Genomic DNA, 19,560 nt, shown 5'->3' with positions numbered 1-19,560 from the left:
TAAAGATTTCTCTGTTTTTAATAGCTGAGTAGTATTCCATTGTGTAAATGTACCACAGTTTCTTATCCATTCTTCAGTTGAGGGACATCTAAGTTGTTTTCAGATTCTCGCTATTATGAAAAAGAGTAAAGAATCTATGAGCAGAGTTGAGCAAATATACTTCTATGATGTAGCTCCATTTAGATATATGACCAGGAATGGTATAAATGGATCTTTTAAAAATAAATTTTATTTATTATAATTTATTCATATCACCTCCTGATTGTTACCCAATAACTAGCTTATATCTTACTGTTCCTAACCTCCCTTACTCTTGTGCCATATTCCCATTCCCTCTGAATGGGGGGCCTACCTCCCTTACCATCTGATAACAGCTTATCAGATCTGATCAGAATAGCCTGCATTCCTTTCCTTTGTGTGCCACCAGGCCAACCCACAAAGAGGAAGTTATCAAATCTCAGGCAACAGAGTTAATGTCAGAGGCAGTCCCCACTCCCACGGTGCCTGCCTCCCCCACAACTTAGAGACTGAGCTGTCCATAAGCAACATCAGACCAGATGTTTTAGGTTCTCTGTATGCCTTGCCCTTAGTAGATACATCAGTTTGTGCAGGGCCCCCTGGGTCCAGATCCACCAGCTATGATGGTCTCCTTCTGGAGCTCCTGACCCCTCTGGTCCTTCCAACTTTCCTATTTTCCATACAACTCTCAGCTCTCTGCCCAGAGCCAGGCTGTGAGTCCCAGCATATGTCCCAATCCTATACTTATGGAATTTCTCAAGGACATCTATGTTTGGCCAATACCCACTTTTAGGTGAGTATATACTATGAATGTCTTCCTGGGTCTCGGTTACCTCATTCACAATGATCTTTTCTATCTCCATACATTTGCCTGCAAATTTCAAGATGTCTTTATTTTTAATAGCTGAGTAGTATTACATTGTGTAAATATACCACAATTTCTTTATCCATTCTACAGTTGAGATATATCTTGGTTATTTCCAAATTCTGGCTATTATGAATAGCACTACAATGAACATAATTGAGCAAATGTCCTTGTTTATGGTGGAGCACGTTTTGGGTTTATGCCCAAGAGTGATATAGTTGGGTATTTATGTAGCAATGTTCCCACTTTATTGAGAAAATGCCAGACTGATTTCCAAAGTGGTTGTACAAATTTGCACTCCCACCAAAAGTAGAGGAAGATTCCCTTTTCTCCACATCATTGCCAACATGTGTTTTCACTTCAGTTTTTTTTCTTAGCCATTTGAAAGGGTATAAGATGGAATATTAAAATTGTTTCGATTGGTATTTCCCTGGTGACTAAGGACATTGAGCATTTCCTTAAGTGTTTGTAGGTCATTCAATATTCCTCTGTAGAGAATCCTCTATTTATCTCTGTACCCCATTTTTAACTGGATACTTTGGTTTGGTGGTGTTTAATTTATATTCTTTATATTTTTGGATATTAGCCCTCGGTTACATGTAGGCCTGGTAAAGATCTTTCCCCAGTCTGTGAGCAGTCATTTTGTCCCATGACATTTTCCTTTGATTTACAGAAGCACTTTTTGGTTTAGTGAGGTCCCATTTATTAATTGTTGATCTTAGAGTCTGAGATTTTGGTAATCTGTTCAGGAAATTGTCTCCTGTGCCAATGAGTTCAAGGCTCTTCCCCACTTTCTCCTCTAATAGATTTAATGCTTCTGGTTTTATGTCATTGTCCTTGATCCACTTAAACTCAGGGTTATAAATAAAGGTCTATTTGTATTTTTTTACATGTAGACATCCAGTTAGACCAGCATCATTTGTTGAAGATGCTGTCCTTTTTCCATTGTACCGTTTTGGCTTCTTTGTCCAAGATCGAGTGTCTATAGGTGTTAGGATTTATTTCTGGGTCTTTGCTTTGATTCCATTGGTCCAACAGTCTGTTTCTACGCCAATACCATGCAGTTTTTTTTTTTTTTTTTGTCACTGTTGCTTCATACTACAGTTTGAGATCCTGGATGGAGTTACCTCCAGAAGATCTTTTATTGTCTTAGCTATTTGGGATTTTTTTTCCATATGAAGTAAAATTATTCTTCAAGGTCTATAAAGAATTTTGTTTCCATTTTGATGGGAATTCCATTGGATCTGTGTGTTGCATTTGTTAATCTACTATGTTAATCTTACCAATTCATGAGCATGGGATACCTGTCCATCTTCTGATATCTTCTTCAATTATTTCTTCAGAAACTTGGAGTTTTTTCATACAGGTCTTTTACTTGCTTGGTTACAGTTACACAAAGATATATTTTTGTGACTATTGTTAAAAGGTGTTGTTTCCCTAATTTCTTTCTCAGCACTTGTGCCTTTGGTATACAAGAGGGATACTGACTTTTTTTTTAGCTGATTTTGTATCCAGCCACTTTGCTCAAAGTGTTTACTATATGTAGTTCTCTTGTGGAATTTTTGGTGTGACTTCTGTTTGATGGCAAGCAGAGCAATTCCAGGCTGAGAGAGAAGCAAAATTAAGTAAATCAGCTAGGAGAAGAGTTTGAGCCAGAATAGCTGAGTTGAATCTTTTAGCCTAGAGTTTAGTAGGAACAAAAAAAGTTGAGTTTATTAAGCAGTAAGTCTCAGAAGCTGAAAATATCTAGGCCTATGTTAGATTGTACAGAGGCTAGAAGCTTCCAGGACTAGGACTGTGTTTGTAGAAGCCTCCCTGACAATGATTGAGCAAAGAGAATAAGTTACTTTTACAATTGGGGTGGAGATTTTCCGGGGTTTATTTGGGTGACCTGAGGTTGGACCCACATGTTTCCCATAGTGTCTTGTTTGGGGTTTTGGAGTCCAATATCTCACTGATGTCCTGCTGTTCAGATATGGTGCATACTAGGTGCCACCATCTTTGATCATTCACCAGAAGAGTCTTTTGAGGAGCAAGGACTATAGTAACTCAACACAAAAGATTTTTTACAATTTTTGGAAGCCTAAAGAAACTAATGATGTTGGTTGGTTGTTTCTAGCATCACTTAGATAAACTATGAGTTCTGTTTTAAAATAACTGGCTTCAGGTCACATTAAACGTCTACATATTTCTAAGAGTTCTTGGAACAGAATCTTCTCAGAATCCATAGTGGCACATATAAGGCCCCAAAAAACCGTGTGAACATCCATGACCATTCAAAGAATGAATTCTATAAGTATTTTCTAGAATGTTTGTACTGATAAATTATCTTTAAACCTATTTGTTACAATAGCTAGAAATGTATAAAGAAGATCTTTTCCTTGAATCCTTACCTGTGTTTACTGCGTACACCCACATGCACATGCATACACACACACACACACACACACACTACAGTTTTATAGTTCAAATTAATCTTAGTTTTGTTCTGTTCTCTATATATACACTGTCTCATTAATCCACACACATCCCTCAAAGTTTATAAGCCATAGCAATAGTTTCACTATTTAAGATTTTCTCCTAATATGTATTGTTTCTCAGTGCTTTGAACTATTTAAAATATATGTTTCTATCTTTTCAATTGGAAAATATTTTCCAGCAATATATTCTGATAGCATACTTATAATCTTCAAACTGTTTCCAAATACTTCTCATGTCTCCAACCACTCAGTTTCATGAACTTTTTTTCTCTCTACAAGTAGAAAATGCAGAAATACACATACACAAGTGCCAATTAAAAACGCATCCTGGTATCTGGTATACATGTACATCATACTACTGTATTGGGGTATTTGATAACAATGCTACTTAAAATTCTATGGTTAGCAAAAAAATTTCTCATATCAAGATTATAGATTTTATACTGTTGTTTTATTTAATCTGTTTGGTCATAATGACCTTTTAGTATTAACACATGTGGAAGCAATTTTTGCATATGGCAGGAAATGATGGCCTATATTATACGTACAAGTTTCCTTTATTAGATCACCTAAGTCATTATTTTCTTCTGATACTTCAGTGCTAAATGTTTCAAAATTTTGAAGATGAGACAATTTTCCTTGTTTTATTGATAAGCATTATATTTCTATGTGAAAATAATCCTAGTTAAAAATCATCAATATTAAAAATGGAAGCCTTCTAATGGAAGAAGATAATTTATTACACCAGGTATTACTTATACCAGCATATTTAGCTTCCTAAATGTATTCATGCATATTTTTCAGTGAACTCCAAGTTACTCTGATTATAATTTTAATAAATATATAAATTAATTGAAGAATACATGGTGTTACTGAATGTAATACCTCTCTTCCCAGACCTTAAAACACCTTTCTTTAGAAAGCTATGTTTCTTATCTTTACTATCCAGAATATTGGAACACTCCTATATTCATAAATATGTCTATTACTTACACTGTAATAAATTTTGGCTCTTGTTCTCAGAAAGTTAATGCAATTCTCCCTCCTTCTTCTGCTGACTCCTTAGTGTTGTTCTAACTGATGTTTCCTTCCTGGTATGTATTATGCCGATTTCATGTATTCTACTTTGTTATGTGATTTCAACTATTGTTAGTTAATAATAATTATGAAAGTTCTTTTACTGTTATGTATGCAATTATGCATTCAGCATTTCTAATAGGCCTCAAAAGCTCATAAAACTTAAATGCATTCTCTCTGAAAGCTGAGCCTTTCTCCTTTTTATGTTGATTAAGTCCATTATTTTTCCTGCCTTATAAATTACAAACATGGAAGTAAATCTAGATCTCTTCTTTCTTTCCTATGAATAATCACTCCACATTTCTTCTACTACTTTAAAAAAAATCTCAAAGCTGGTCTTTTTTCTTTTCATTATCTTTTTACTTTAAAAATTCTTTTCGTATCATTGAGATCTTATATATACTTCTTGATTATAGTTGAATTAATTACTAAAAAATGCATGTTGCACTCTAGAGCCCCTCTTCATGTTTCAAAATTTCTATTTGTCAAAATGACTTTTAAGCACGTTTTTCAAATTGATTGTTTGTCCTGGCCTGCAAACTTACGAGGATAACTACTGCAGCCTGATTCTCCACGTCATCATATAGCATTTTAAACGTTGTTTTTTTTCTCCTAGTATTTGAAGAAAGGAGCCATAGGGAAGAAATTCTAAAGGAGACATTGAAGATTTGTATATACTTGGAAATGTGTGATAAGTGAATGGCTGTAACTTTGGACAGTGAAGAATAACTGATATAAAGTTGGTATGAATATCAATTATTAAGTATTTTTGACACTATTTACAAACCTACATTTAAGATATCCAAAAAAGAGAATGCTCCAATTTTCTTTCCACGATACTCTATAGCAGTCTTGAGAGTAAACATAATGAAGCAGATTATTTTTCTTACAATACTGCTGTTGAAACATTAAATAATTTTTGCTTTGCTTTGCTTTTTTAAATTCCTGATTGCAAGTTCTTTACTTGCAAGAAGTTTATACTAACAGTAATCACATCAAATAATAAAACTAAATACAACTAAGATCTAGATTCTACCTCATAAATCCCACATTAGTCATCTGTAGGACCCCTTTGCTGTAGTTTATGAAACTAACCACACTCTCAATGTGTACTGAGATTTGGTTAATGATAAAATTGTTCACCAATATATTTTGCTTTGCCTAAGTATCTTTATGAGACATAATAAGATAATTGTATTGACTGGCCTGAAATGCTGATGTTTTCTCAATCTGAAATATTTGATTAATTGGAGATATTCTCAAAAGTTATTTAGTCTTAATATTCCATGTATTAGACATATAATAAAAAGGGAATTAGTCTTAATTTTACAGGCATTAGCATATAATAAATATTTTGTTTTCTTTTCCCTGATGCCAAGGAAATAAGTTATTAACTATAAATATCTTTTATTACAAAGAAAAACACTTAGAAAATAGAATTTGAAATGTCCAATTTGCTCAACTCTTCTTTTCTTGAAAGATAAGTATCCTTATTACTCTAGGATAGTGTCTGTGTACATTTTGCTTTTTCTCTGATGAGCTGATGAGATGGGAGCTGTACCCAAGCTTTATGAATACACAGCTTGTGCTGGGGCCAGAGCATTTCTTTCTTTGCTCTAACTATTGATAGTAGATCTAGCCTCAATACAATCTAATCTTCTGCAAACCTAAACCTTGAAATTTTCAGCTTCCAGCCTCCAAGGCATATTGCTCAATAAATTTACCCTTTCTGGCTCTTCCAGAAATTACTCTAGCTGCAGATATTTAGTTGTTCTGGTCAAACTCCTCTCCAAGCTGATTGAGTCAGTCTGTCTTCTCTCAGCTTCTGACTGAAATGCTCTGCCAGACTTCAAACTAACTATACCAGTATGTTCTAGTCCTATGGCTCTTTCTTTTCTCTGGATCATTGTCTTTTCAACTTGTCTCTGTAAATCTGCAACACACAGGATTTTACTACCACTCTCCTGCTCCTATTCTTTTCTCTCCCTGTGTTGCTCTTAAGTAGCTTCTCTTTCCTGTGCTGTTCTCATGAGAGTTGGGCATATTCTATGTCTGAATGAGTCTGTCAAATCTTTCTGTGACTCCTCACTTTGTCTGTCCCTCAATTACATGTCACTTTCGAATATCACTGCTTCCTTCTATAAACTAATCTTACTTTCATTGTTTGGGATTAAAACTGTAAACTAAGGGTGTGTCTGTTTTTTTTTTTTTTTTTTTTTTTTTTTTTTTTTTTTTTTTTTTTTTAGCTAGATTCTTCATTATTTGGAGTTAAATGTGTATAGGAAGGTCATATCTGTATTCTAGTCAAATCATATAGACCTAAAAAGTCTAGATGTGATCCCTTGCCAAAGCATCCATGTTTTGTTTCTGGATTAAAATTCCCTTACGTTTGTAACTTTTCCCCAAGAAATGCTATGAATAATTTTAGTGTGTTTCCAAGATCCAATCAGCTAATGTGTCATTTTTTCTGATATAAAGCTTCTCAATACAGCTATGTTTTGAAATAAACAGGAAAAGTGGTAAAACCATATCTCTGTGGAAAATTCGCTCTTCAACTGGGTTTTATTTTTTCCCAGATTTTAAATAAATTCTTTGTGAAAAGAGTTGATGGAATTAGTGTGAACTTATTGTTGAAAATAGGAGTGTCCTGTATATGAACTGTGTTTCTAAGAAAACACAATAGACTGTGATTGATATGATGATCAAATTTTCACAAGTATGATTTTAGGGTTTGTATGACATATCTTTCATCTATATTAACTAATAATTAATTAATAAACACAGTTACTACGTTATGATTTTTTTCTGAATTGCATCTTGAAACACAGACTGCGGATTTATTTGTGTATCATGTTAAATATCTCAAGTAGGAATCATTCAGTTGGGATAATTTAAATTTTTCTTGAGACAGGTGGTCAAATAGAAACTTGTAGAATTTTAGAAATAAAAAAATGAATAACATTAGCTGTTCCAAAAGTTAATCTGCTTTACACATTCTGTTACTATTAAGATTTCTTAGTATTAAAATAGAGAAGGCCTAGGAAAATAAAACATCTGTCATCTCTCATATCTCATTAAAAATAAGTTTAATATAAAGTGAAAGTACCACTTACCTGGAGGAGAATGATCTTGAAAAATATATATATATATATATGAAAACAAGGACAATTTCAGTTTCTATTGATAAACACAATATGCCTTATATCTGGAACAGTGAGAGATAGATCTTGTATTTTTTGAACATGAACTTTTTCTTTTTTTTTTTTTAAGAGCCAATTATTGCTTTTCTTTTTTAAAAAATCTCATGACACACACAAACCCCCATACATTTTTCCTTTACTGAAAAGTATGTGGAAATTAAACATTAGAAAGTGAACTTCTTATATCTGTAAAGCAAATATATTACATGGTATATTTCTGATGAACTTTTTCTTTACTTCAGAGTTTACGAAGGAAGAAATATAGGAAGTTTGGAAAGAGAAAGCACACAGAACCCCTAACCACATGTGATAATCAGAAAGACTTGGAATTGAATAGAGGCATACTATTCAAGTTAAGTGTTTCTGAGACTCACTTTTCATCTTTTTATCTCTGTCTTCTAATATTTATACTTTATAAGATTTCTAACAGTAAATATTAATATATTTTCAGATATATCACATAATACCTCATATTTTACAAAATTAGAAATTAGTATATATTTTACACATTAATAATAAAGTAAGTCATTTATTCATTCGTTTCTGCTTGTTTTACATTTTCCCTATATGTTTCTCACATATGAGGAAGTTTCTTGAATTTAATAAAATTAGTCTGGAGACCAAAGTTTTTAATGCTATTTTTTCAGTTAATATAAAGGAAAATAAACAAATTAACACATATAATACATTATTAAAACTTTGTAGCTAAGAAATTTCAATTTCATATTATTAATTAATTGCCATTATGTATTTTTTTTTAATTTCTTAAAGTTTTTTGGGGTTAAACAGAAAAAGAAAATGTGAAAATATTTAGACACATATTTCTACAACATATTATGCTTTTCTCTGTGATGAATGACATTTTAAATAACAACCCTGGAGAGATACATTGCATTATAAAATTATCTTACACTCTTTTTGGGTTTCAAATTTTACTATCAGTAATATTCATATTCCATATTAGGAATTCTCTAAGTACATGTATATCATAATTACGAGAGCAAAATTTCTATATAAATCTATATTTTCTCACATAAAATTAGTCTTTGATTTTTCTCTGAATTATTAAATATCGAATGTGTTCATGAGCAAATATTAATTTAATTAGCTTAAATTCAATTATATCTGTGCAAACAAATATGCACACTTGTAGTTTCACTCAGTGTTTAATTAAAGTTCATTTTCCATAATTATTTTCTTTTAAATTTAAAATTTCTCTCAATTTATGTAAATATTAAAACGCTGGTTATGAGTTATAATATTTATTATGCTTATGGAATATTTGAACATGTTGCTTATCTTCAATATTTTCCTCAAAATAAGAATGGTTTTGTGCTTTTGTTATACAGTATTTTTTCTAAGTTCTATTAATACAGCTTGCATTTTAAAAATATAACTTAGGATTTGTTTCTCATTTATTGTCATTTTAAATTTCTCTTTTGGAGAGTCATATGTGTTTTGATCATACTATTTTCTCTTCCCAAATTCTTTCCAGATTCATTGCCCCTAACAAATCTTCCAAATTTTGCAACCCACTCCCCTCCATTTTATTTAACATTTCAAGGCAACTTTGTTGTGCTAAAATTTCCTGGGAGATGTGACCTTCCACAGTGGAGAGCAGTCAACTTACATGGGAATTCATTCCTAGAAAAACTAGTTCTTTCATTCCCAGCAGCTATTCATTGCTCATACCTACATGGCGTGAGGTGGAATTGTGCAAGCAATTCCTCTCGTTATTCCAGAATTTGTCTGGCTTGGACTTGAATAGATTTTGTATAACATGTTGCTACCCCTATGAATGCTAATATGTATATCTTCTGGTGTTACTAGAATATAATGCTTTTTTCATAGTTACTCACCACCTTAGATTCTAAAACTTTCTTGGCCTCATCTTTGGAGATGATTCTTGGGCCTTACAATGTGGGGAGAACGTTCCTTTTCAGTATGCCTTGGCCAAATGTGTGTCTTTTTGTAACTAACCATCTACTTAAAATATAAGCTTTCAGATTTGTAATAATAAGTGCATTGATATGTAGATATCATGGTAAGTCACAGAAGTCAGTTTATTACTGGGTTCATTGAGTAGTGTAATACTAGGAGGCTCCCCTTTAGGTCCTGTGATCTTTCTATCTATAGGTTTTTGGCCTAAAAATTGTTCCATGTATACATTTCATTCTATAGAGTAGAACTTAAGTCTAATTAAAAAATAATTGGTTACTTCTACAACATGCATGTCATATTTGTACCAGTGACTTTGTCTTTCTATGACAGTCACTATTGTACCTCACAGGGTTTTTGGCTGAATGTGACTGATTGCTTTTTCTCTCCTGGTAGATTGTATAGCACCTCCAAGCACTATAAAAACTGATTGTTATTTTTAAGTTTATACATGCTTTAAGCAAACATTGAGAATAATTGATATTCTAGGAAGATAACTATGTAGATACAAGTAAGCTTGATCATCATAATGAAAATAAGCAAGAAACTCATGATGCACACCATGCATGAGTGAAACCTGGTTAAAAAAAGATATAGTCACAGGTATTAAGAGTTATAATATGGATAACTTTATATTATGTGAATAATGAGATTAAATTTTCTACTTAATGACACAGAGCTCATATTGATAGGACTTTTTAGTAAAGCACTATTTAACTATAGAACCAAGATGTTACTGTGCTGAAATATTGAAACAAAAAGCCCTCTTGACATCAAGCAAAGCCTAACAGAACAAAGTAGGTCAGTTTTTTTCACCGAAGAAGTTACCAGTAATGGATTAATAGCTTTGGGGCATACTTTAAAATTGTTACTCCATCAAATTGGAAATTTTTAATGAAATGCATACTATATTTCAATAGGGATCACTTATTACACTTAAATCAAGATAAAATCAGATACGCATTTTAAGTAGATCTAGTGGAGCAGAAACTCATTAAAAGTCCCCCAAACAAACAAACAATAATCCCAAAACCCAGTGTAAGATTATAATTCAAATTTCTACCACACTTTACAGAAGAATTAACTCTGATATTTCTCAAATTATTATAAAAAATAAGGACAGCAGGAGCATTTCCCAAATTATTTTATGAGGCCACAGTTACCCTAATAGCTATACCAGACAAAACCCAAAGAAAGTAAGAGAATTACAGACCAATTTCCCTTATAAAAATAGATACAAAAATACTTACACATAAATTCAAGAACACATTTAAAAAAAAAAAATCATTCACAATTACCAAATCGCCTTCATCACAGTGATGCAGAAATGGTTCAATAAATGAAAATCAGTAACTGTAATCCACCATATAAACAAAAGTTAAGACACTAAACACAAAATTATCTCATTTGATGCAGAAAGGCCCTTGACAAAATTCAACACCCCTTCATGATAAAATTCTAGAGAATTAGAAATACAAGGAATATACATCACCTTTCAAAAGGCAGGTTACAGCAATCCCATCACCTTGAATGATAAGAATTGTAAAGCAATTAAGCTAAAATGAGGGAGAAAATAAAGTTGTTGAAACAACCAGCTCTATAGCTGTTCAATATACCACTTGAAGTCTCGCAAAAGTAGCAAGATAACTGATGACATCCAAGGGATGCAAATTGGGAAGCAGGAAACCAAAGTATATTTATTTGAAAATGATATGATGCTACAGATAACTGACTCTAAAATTTTCATTGGGAAATACCTACAGTTGATAGAGATTTTCACCAAAGTAGCTGGATGCAAACTTAATTTTAAAAATTAATAGCATTCCTATATACAAACGACAAAGTGAGAAAGAAATCACGGAAACAACGGCTTTCCCGATATCCTCAGATGATGTAAAGAAATTTGGAGCAACTCTAACCAAGCAAGTGAAATGAAATTGAAGAAGTTGTCAGAATATGAAAAGATCCACCATGTTTATTTATCATTAGGGTTTCTATAGTAAAAATGGGCATCCTACGGAAAAACAAGCTACAGATTCAATTAAAGTCTCATCAAAATCCCAACACAATTTTTCCCAGTTCTTGAATGGACAATTATCTACTTCATATGGAAGCATACAAACAGGCACAGATGCCTGTGTTTGCACACACACACTAACATACACACACACACAGAGAGAGAGAGAGAGAGACAACCCAAAATAAATGAATTAATTAAATAAAACCAACACCCCACAAAGTGATAGCTAAAACAAACCATAACAATAAAAAAGGTGCTGCATGTATCACTAGTCTTAAATATAAGTTGTACCACAAAGTTATAGTAACAAGAATAGTACGGTATTGACATTAAAAACAGAAGTATTTGTCAATGGAATCACATTGAAGAACCAGACATAAATTCATATATCTATGGAGTCATAAGTTTTGATTTTTAAAAAACTAAACAGAAATACAAACTGGAAAAACCACAACATCTCCAACAAATGGTGCTGGTCAAACTTGATGGATGCATTAGAAGTTGGTAATAGCAATGAATTCATTGGCATATGTGAAGATTTTTTTGAAAATAATTTAGTGCAAGCACTAAGAGCAACAGTATATTAACGGGCCTTCAATAAAATAAAAAGCTTCTGAAATGCAAAGGATGCCACCATTTGGGCACAAAAGCAGCCTACAGAATGGCAAAAGAATTTTGCCAACTCCTCATTGATGGAAGACTAATATATAAAAGAAAATGACTTAGAGAATGTTATATCATATAAATCCAAATTAAAAATATTGTACAGATTAAAAACAAAAATAGGTACAAATTAAAAGTAAGTACAGTAGATGAAATTGAAATCACTAAGAGACTGAAGTAATACTAAATATTCTTAGCTGTCAGAGAAATGTGAATCCATACTACTTTGATGTTTCATCTTATGCCTTCCAGAACAGACAAAATAAATAACCCAAGTGACAGCTCATGTGGCAAGGATATGGAATAAGAGGAACATTATCCATTGTTGGTGAAAGTGTAGTTATATAGTTATACTGTGGCAATCATTGTGGTGGTTTATCAGAAAGATGGGAATCAACTTACCTTAAGACCTCGCTATATCATTCTTGGACATATATTCACAAATACACTTGCTCAAAAATGACCGTTACTGTTCTAATCACAACAGCTAAACATTGAAAGGAGCCCAGATGTCCCTAAACAGAAAATTTTATTATGAAAATGTGGTACATTTATACAATGGAGAATTACTCGGTTGTTCAAAAAATATTAAGAAATCATGAAATTTGCAGGCAAGTGGTTGGAGGTAGAAAAAAATCATTCTGAGTGAAGTTACTACACCCAGAATATAAATATGGTATATATTTGCTTATACATGGAAACCTAAAGCAGTGGAAACTTACTCAAATATATAGCCGGAATCTTAATGAAGTCTTCATATAATAAAGAATACAATGTAAAACTGGACATCTCTTGTCACCAAATTTAGCTTCCAGGTTCAGGACTGTGTTACATGTAGTTGAATAGTTAGCCAAAGGTATTCTTTGGAAATCCCCAAACAACCCAGACAATTGTCAAGGCAATAGTTTTCTCTTCACAAACTGATAGCAAAGTTCCCTTCATGAAGACAGCACTCCAACAACTCAATAGACAAAGATAGGTTGAGCTGGTCCCTACATAGAACCTTCACCACTTCTACAATGCTTTAGTGTCTTTGGAATGGCAACATACTCTGCAGGATGTTACCAAAAGAGAAACATATTCACCAGCTGAGCCACAAAATTTTGAATAACAATGCTGTGCTTCCCGCAAAATATGCTAGGGCAAAACTTGTGGGAATGATCAACCAATATCTTATTTGACTTAAGTTCCATTACTGGAGATAAAATCCATATCTGATACTTCTTGGTTCAACTCCACTTCTGCACCCTTGAGGTGGTCATGTAGCCTGGTGACTATGTTACAAGTTAAATTTTCTAACTCCTTATGAAATCGTATCCAAAATCACCTGGAATTCTTCATGAAGGCAAGGCATTCCTTGCACCCTGGCCTGAAGCCTCTACTCACTTCCCAAAAGTTTAAATAGCCTTTATTTCCCCCAATTAAATGAGCTTTCTCATAGAAACTGTCTCTCCAAAAGGCTATTTCTTATGCACTCACCATCAACCAAGATCCTGCATTACACCCACATCCCTAGCTAAGTGTCACTCCCTCCAGTCCAGCCCAGAAAGCATCGAGCCTAGATACCCCCAGAGGGAAGCAGACATGATATGGCAGACGGAAACTTGGAACATTCAGCTCCAAATGGGATATCTCCATCATATCCCTCCTCATAGAGTTCAGGGAACCACACAGAGGGGACCAGAAAATGTTCAGGAGCTAGAGGCAATATTGGACACAAGGAGAGCAGGACTCTTGAAATTCATAGAGAAAAGCTTATATGAATTCCTTCATATATTTTTCTTATGTCTCTGATTAGGGATTAGAAGAATTAAGTCTTTTGATATTAGGAATGTCCAAATGATCAATCAACTATAACAAATACTACCATAGTAGAAAATTCAATTTTGAAATTTACAGTCAATCAAATTAAGCATTTCTAAGTTAAACTGGCAAAAACATTGCATATAACTAATGTGACTTCCCAAAGGAACTGAACAAGAACCAACCTATATGTGCGTATTATCCATGAGGATTTTCTATAGACAATTGGCAAGCCCTGTGGTTACAGTGCTCAAGCATCGTACTACAGAGCATTACACAATTTGATACATAGTCATATGCCTCTGCAAAATAACCCGGGTAAATCTCAAATGTAAAAATGTATTTAATAACTTCACAACTATGATCTTAAAGATATTTCCAAGACTATACAACTATACAACTTTCTTTTGAAGTATTTAGTGTATACAAAATATGCTAAATAAATATGATTCTATAACCAATTTAAAAAATGTTTCTTTGAGAACATAAACAATATAGGCAGATTCTTGCTTGAACTACCCAAAGAAAACAAAGAGATGTCTAAAATTAACAGAATAAAAAAACCAGAAAAATATACAACAGACATTCACAAAATTTGTTATATGTTAAAGGAATACTTTACACTTCTGTAGTCCCTTAAAAAACCTAAAAGAAATGGATAAACATATAGATATATCCAATCTCCCAAAGTTAAAACAAGATGATATCAACAGCTAAACAGGTTGTTACTGTTGCCCTTGACTACTTCACAGAGGTTGAAGATAAGTCCTTATTTATTGAAGACATCATGCAAGTTGAACAGAGGACCAAATGGATCCAAACTGGATCTGACTTGCAAGCCCTTTTCAAACTAAATTTCATTGGAACAAAATGTGATGTTCATATTTCCAAAGGAGGAAAGCATCTGATAGTCTTATATATCTGTGAAACCTCTAAACAACAGCAGACAACATTGAACAGTAACCCTAAGGATATGATAACATAAATAATATCTTGGCAGTAGGCAATAGCTCTCTAATTGGATTAAATATCTGATTAAAAGAAGGGAAATAATGCTGGAAACCTAGACAACTACCATAGGTTCATGAGACTATTGATCTTAGAGGTGGACCTGCAATACCACTTTATTATATCAACATAATTCCTAACTGCATTCTAAATATACATATTTTATATGCACCAATTATTGTAGTACTCACTTGTCATCAAATAAACTGCTTTGTGCCCCAGTCCATAACAACAGAACACATGCAGGTAAGACTCAGGGAACATTAAGAAAAGAGGGTAAATTGTGTGTAAGAGCCAATGGTAAGACAGTTTCTTGTGAGATTCTTTCTGCTATGATTGAGATGGGAGCTTTACCCATCTCTTAAAAGACTCCATATGATCCTGTATTTTATTTTCATTACTCTCCTAGGGTCTTCAGTGTTCAACTATCTTTATTTTTGCCATAACCCTTATTCTGTTCAAGACTGCTTTTGAGGCATTGTGTAGAATATCATTCATATTCATTTGTTTTATAATTTCTAATGATTGGACCAAGGTTATACATTTCTTGCAAGAATAAGAAAAAATAGTCAGGTCCTTGTCATGAGGTCTTATTTCAAAGCTTAATGATGATTTGTTTTATGCTTGTGGTGTTTTGACTTTAATCTTTGGGTGGAGAAATTTGCTGCCAGCTTCTTTCACTGCAAAGTTGTTGTTTTTCCTTTGTAGTTAGTAATTATTTTTATGGTTGGGGGTATAGTACACTTTATGTCTCCTTTCTTGTCAACATGTTCACATTAAATTTAGCACCCATCAGTTGTTCTTGTTTGCAATAATTATTACTGTCATATTTGTCTAAAGTTGACTTTCCAATTTAAATGTGCATATATTTATTAAAGTTCTACAGAACAAAAATCTATTCTTTCTCCCACTTATTTTTTAAAACTACAGTATGAAGAATTCATAGATATTTTATTTTATTTAGATTTTTATTCTTTATTTATACATTTGTGTGTACATATGTGAACTTGCATGAAAGGGACCATGGAGGGCAGAAGAGGACCATGTATACCTTGGCGTTAGAGATATCAGTGGTGGTGAGCTTCCTAATATGGGTGCAAGGAACCAAACTCTGGATCACTTCAAGAGAAGCAGGATTTTTCAATCTACAAGTTGCCACTCCAATCCCTTCATAAGAATCTTATAATGGTGGGTTATAGTTTAATGACATTGATACTTTTGTAAAATCTTCCCAGATTGAGATTTACCTCCTGTGTTTTATTGAAAATGTACCTTTTATTATATTTCATTTTTAAAATACTAATTTATTAGCTTTACATCTGTATTGTAGTCCTCTCCCTAGTCTCCAGGTCACATCCTCCCTCCGTCTTACTCCCTCCACCATTCCCCTAGTTCCCAGAATGTGAGAGCACTCTTCCCTTTTCATCTAACCCTAGCCTATCAACTTGTTTTCTCTGCCTGCATCTTCTTCCTTTACAGCCTGGTAAGGCTACCCCACCAGGGAGAATGGATCAAGGTTTGGGCACCAAACCACTCTGGGTGAGGCGAAGGGACACTGCAAGGACTTATGAACCAACCAAAGACCATGCATGGTGAGGACCTAGCCCTCCTGCTCAGATACAGTTGATAAACCACACAGTCTCCTTGTGGGTCCCATAATACAGGGAGTTTAATCTACTTTAAAGCAAGGATTTAAGTTTAACTCAAGATAGAAGTGATCATCCAAGAAAAGCAGGTAGGCTTTACTGTAAATCTTCACTTCTTTCTCTAATCCTCTAAATCCAATCATCAAATCTTAACCCCAACTCTGAATCAGATGTTTTCCCGTTTCCTCTGCTACAACTCTAGTGGATCAAACACATCCTTTTCTCCTAATTTCTCTCTCCCCATATATAATTTTATGTTACACAACAACTTCAGAAGGTTCTTTCTAGGAACCTATAGGGAGGGAAGCAGGCAGGCTAACTACAGGTGTTCACATCTCCTATTATTCCTCCATGTCCAATCCTTCAGTCTCATCCCAAGCTCTGTAGCAGAACTTCTGCTGTGGTCTATCCTCACTCTACACCCCTTAATCCTAGAAAACTAAACCATTCCTCAAGGAACATCCCTCTTTCTTCCTTTCAGCAGAGCCTCTTACCCTAACCACTACACACCAACACCATTCCTAAATTTCAGTTCCCAAAAGCCAGCAAGCCATTTTACCTGGAACTCCTGGTAGCCGTATCTAACAGGATCTTAGACAAATTTCTTACCAGAAAACACACAGCCACTACACATTTCTAAAATTTAGAGAAAGAAGCAACAGCAGCAAAACAGAACAAAACACCCACCTAGCAAAGATAAGACCAGATATCAGTACCCAGAGTTATTATTTTTTCAAAACCAGATGCCTATATGGCAGGATAATGAAAACAAGTACTAACAGGTTGGACATTATGTCTCCACAGGAGTCCAGTGATTCTACCACAGCAGGCCCTAATTATTGTAAAATAGCTGAAGCATAAGAAAACTAGCCTAAGATAGCAATCTATGAAAACAAAATCGTAAGAGAAAATTTCAAGACATGAAATTGAAAATAGAATCAATAAAGAAAACCAAAACTTATGGAAATATGGAAATAAATATTTAGGAACTCAGAGGCAAGACTCAACAACAGAATACATGGAAAAACTCAGAGTCATTGAAAATAGTGTAGAAGAAATACATAACTTGGTCAAAAACTTAATCTATAAATCTCCTAGAACAAAACATTCAGGAAATATTGGGCACTGGAAATACAAAAACATAAAAATAATGGGACTAGAGGAAAAAGAAGAAAGCTAGGGGAAAGGCACAGAAAATAATTTCAACAAAATTATCAAAGAAATTCTTTTTCTTTCTTTCTTTCTTTCTTTCTTTCTTTCTTTCTTTCTTCCTTTCTTTCTAACTTTTAGGGATTTGATATTCCTTCCATTTTCTCTTTTGCTCTGGTGTCTGCAGAGCAGCTAAGGACCACTCAATGGTGGCTCCAACCCATTCGGTGATCTTGCTGTGGGATCTGCTGATCAGTATTCAGTGGTTGGCTGGGCGCTTCAGCCCTCGGCAGGGAACCCTCAGGCCTGTACACCCTCAGGCCAGTCTGCCACCTCTGGCTGAGGAGTGGTGGACTCAGGAGCTGGAGCTGTCCATTCGCCCTGGAATTCCTTCTTGGTCAAGGCCTTCTCAGCAGCAGCCAGTTCCTCTTTCTCAATATCCTGTGGGTCTCTGTAGAAGTAAAGATTGGGCATAACCTTCCATGGGTGCTCACAGGAGATAGGCCATGCATGTGGAGTACTTCCCAGGCCAGCATCCACCACATAAGACCCACTGAGTGAGCTTCCTTGTTGTTGAATGAGATAGCAATGTCCACATAACACAGACGAGAATCAGTGTTGCCCGGAGCATTGGTGGACAGGTTGAAGTAAGAGGACGCTGTGAGAGGCTGGTGCTCAGCCCTGGAGTCAGTCACCACTAGAAGATGTGTTTCCCTGAAGGCTGCTTGGATCTGGTTGGAGAAGGTCCCAGGTGTGGGGCAGTCAACAATGGAAGTGGCTTCAGTGGCAGCAGCAAACTTCAGCACAGCTTGCTGGCCAGTGTTCCTGGAAGAGATGATGCTGAAGTCTGCAAGCAAAGCCTCCTCCTAGGTCCTCTTCAGATGTATGGTGTAGATACCATAACTCTTCCTTTTGTAGATGCATTGCTCCATCTGAAATTCAAGGTTGGTGCCACCTAAGTGGGATCCTGAAGCAAGGAATTTGAAGACGTCCTCCTCCTTCATGTGCAAGACATCAAGGGCTCTGAACATTGTATAAGCTTCCCTTTAAGTTACAGTGGTAATCAAGAGCAATGCCATATGTACCCATGCTTGGGCAGTGTGGAAAATGAAGAAATTTTTCTAATCTAAGTAATGAGGTAATTGTTGATCCAAAGCCCAAGATCCACCTCTCATCAGGGCATCCAGACACCAACGCATACAGTTCTGGACTTGAAGAAAACAAGTTTATCTGGGCAGGCCCGTCTGCAGGATTCCAATTCGGGAGTAAATGGTAAAGTAGGTAAAGCCAACAGAGTGTGCAGGTGCTGGACCTCAAGAAATAAAGCTTACCTGGGGAGGTGAGCTCACAAGATCCAAGTCTGGCAGTGAGTTTCCCAAGAGAGAAAGCCTGCTCTGAAACAGTTCCTTAAGTGATAAAGCCCTTTTAGTGTCACAGTTCTCTCTGTGATAAAGCTCTGCTCTATTGGGGGATAAGGACTAAATGAATCTTGGGTAAGTGGGTAGGCTTTTTTTTAGTAAGTGAACATTATTGACTGGGGCCAAGGTGCTGTGGATGTTTTATTTGGCTGGAAAGAAATTCCAGGTGCTAGGCTACATGAAGACCTCAAGAATGTGAGAGTGGGGTTTCCTGGCTAAGTGTGACAGAGCATGCAGACAAAGCACAGGGAGAAAGTGATCCTTATACCTGCCAG

General features: G+C 34.7%; 1 pseudogene; it reads right to left on the bottom strand.

Annotated features, from left to right (window-relative positions):
* Positions 1 to 17,997: 17,997 nt before the first annotated feature.
* Positions 17,998 to 18,898, bottom strand: LOC127187319 (40S ribosomal protein SA-like; annotated as a pseudogene).
* Positions 18,899 to 19,560: the final 662 nt, after the last annotated feature.

Source organism: Acomys russatus, chromosome 1 (assembly GCF_903995435.1).
Source record: "Acomys russatus chromosome 1, mAcoRus1.1, whole genome shotgun sequence".
Classification (NCBI taxonomy): Eukaryota; Metazoa; Chordata; class Mammalia; order Rodentia; family Muridae; genus Acomys; species Acomys russatus.
This window is presented reverse-complemented; position numbering and strand designations above follow the sequence as displayed.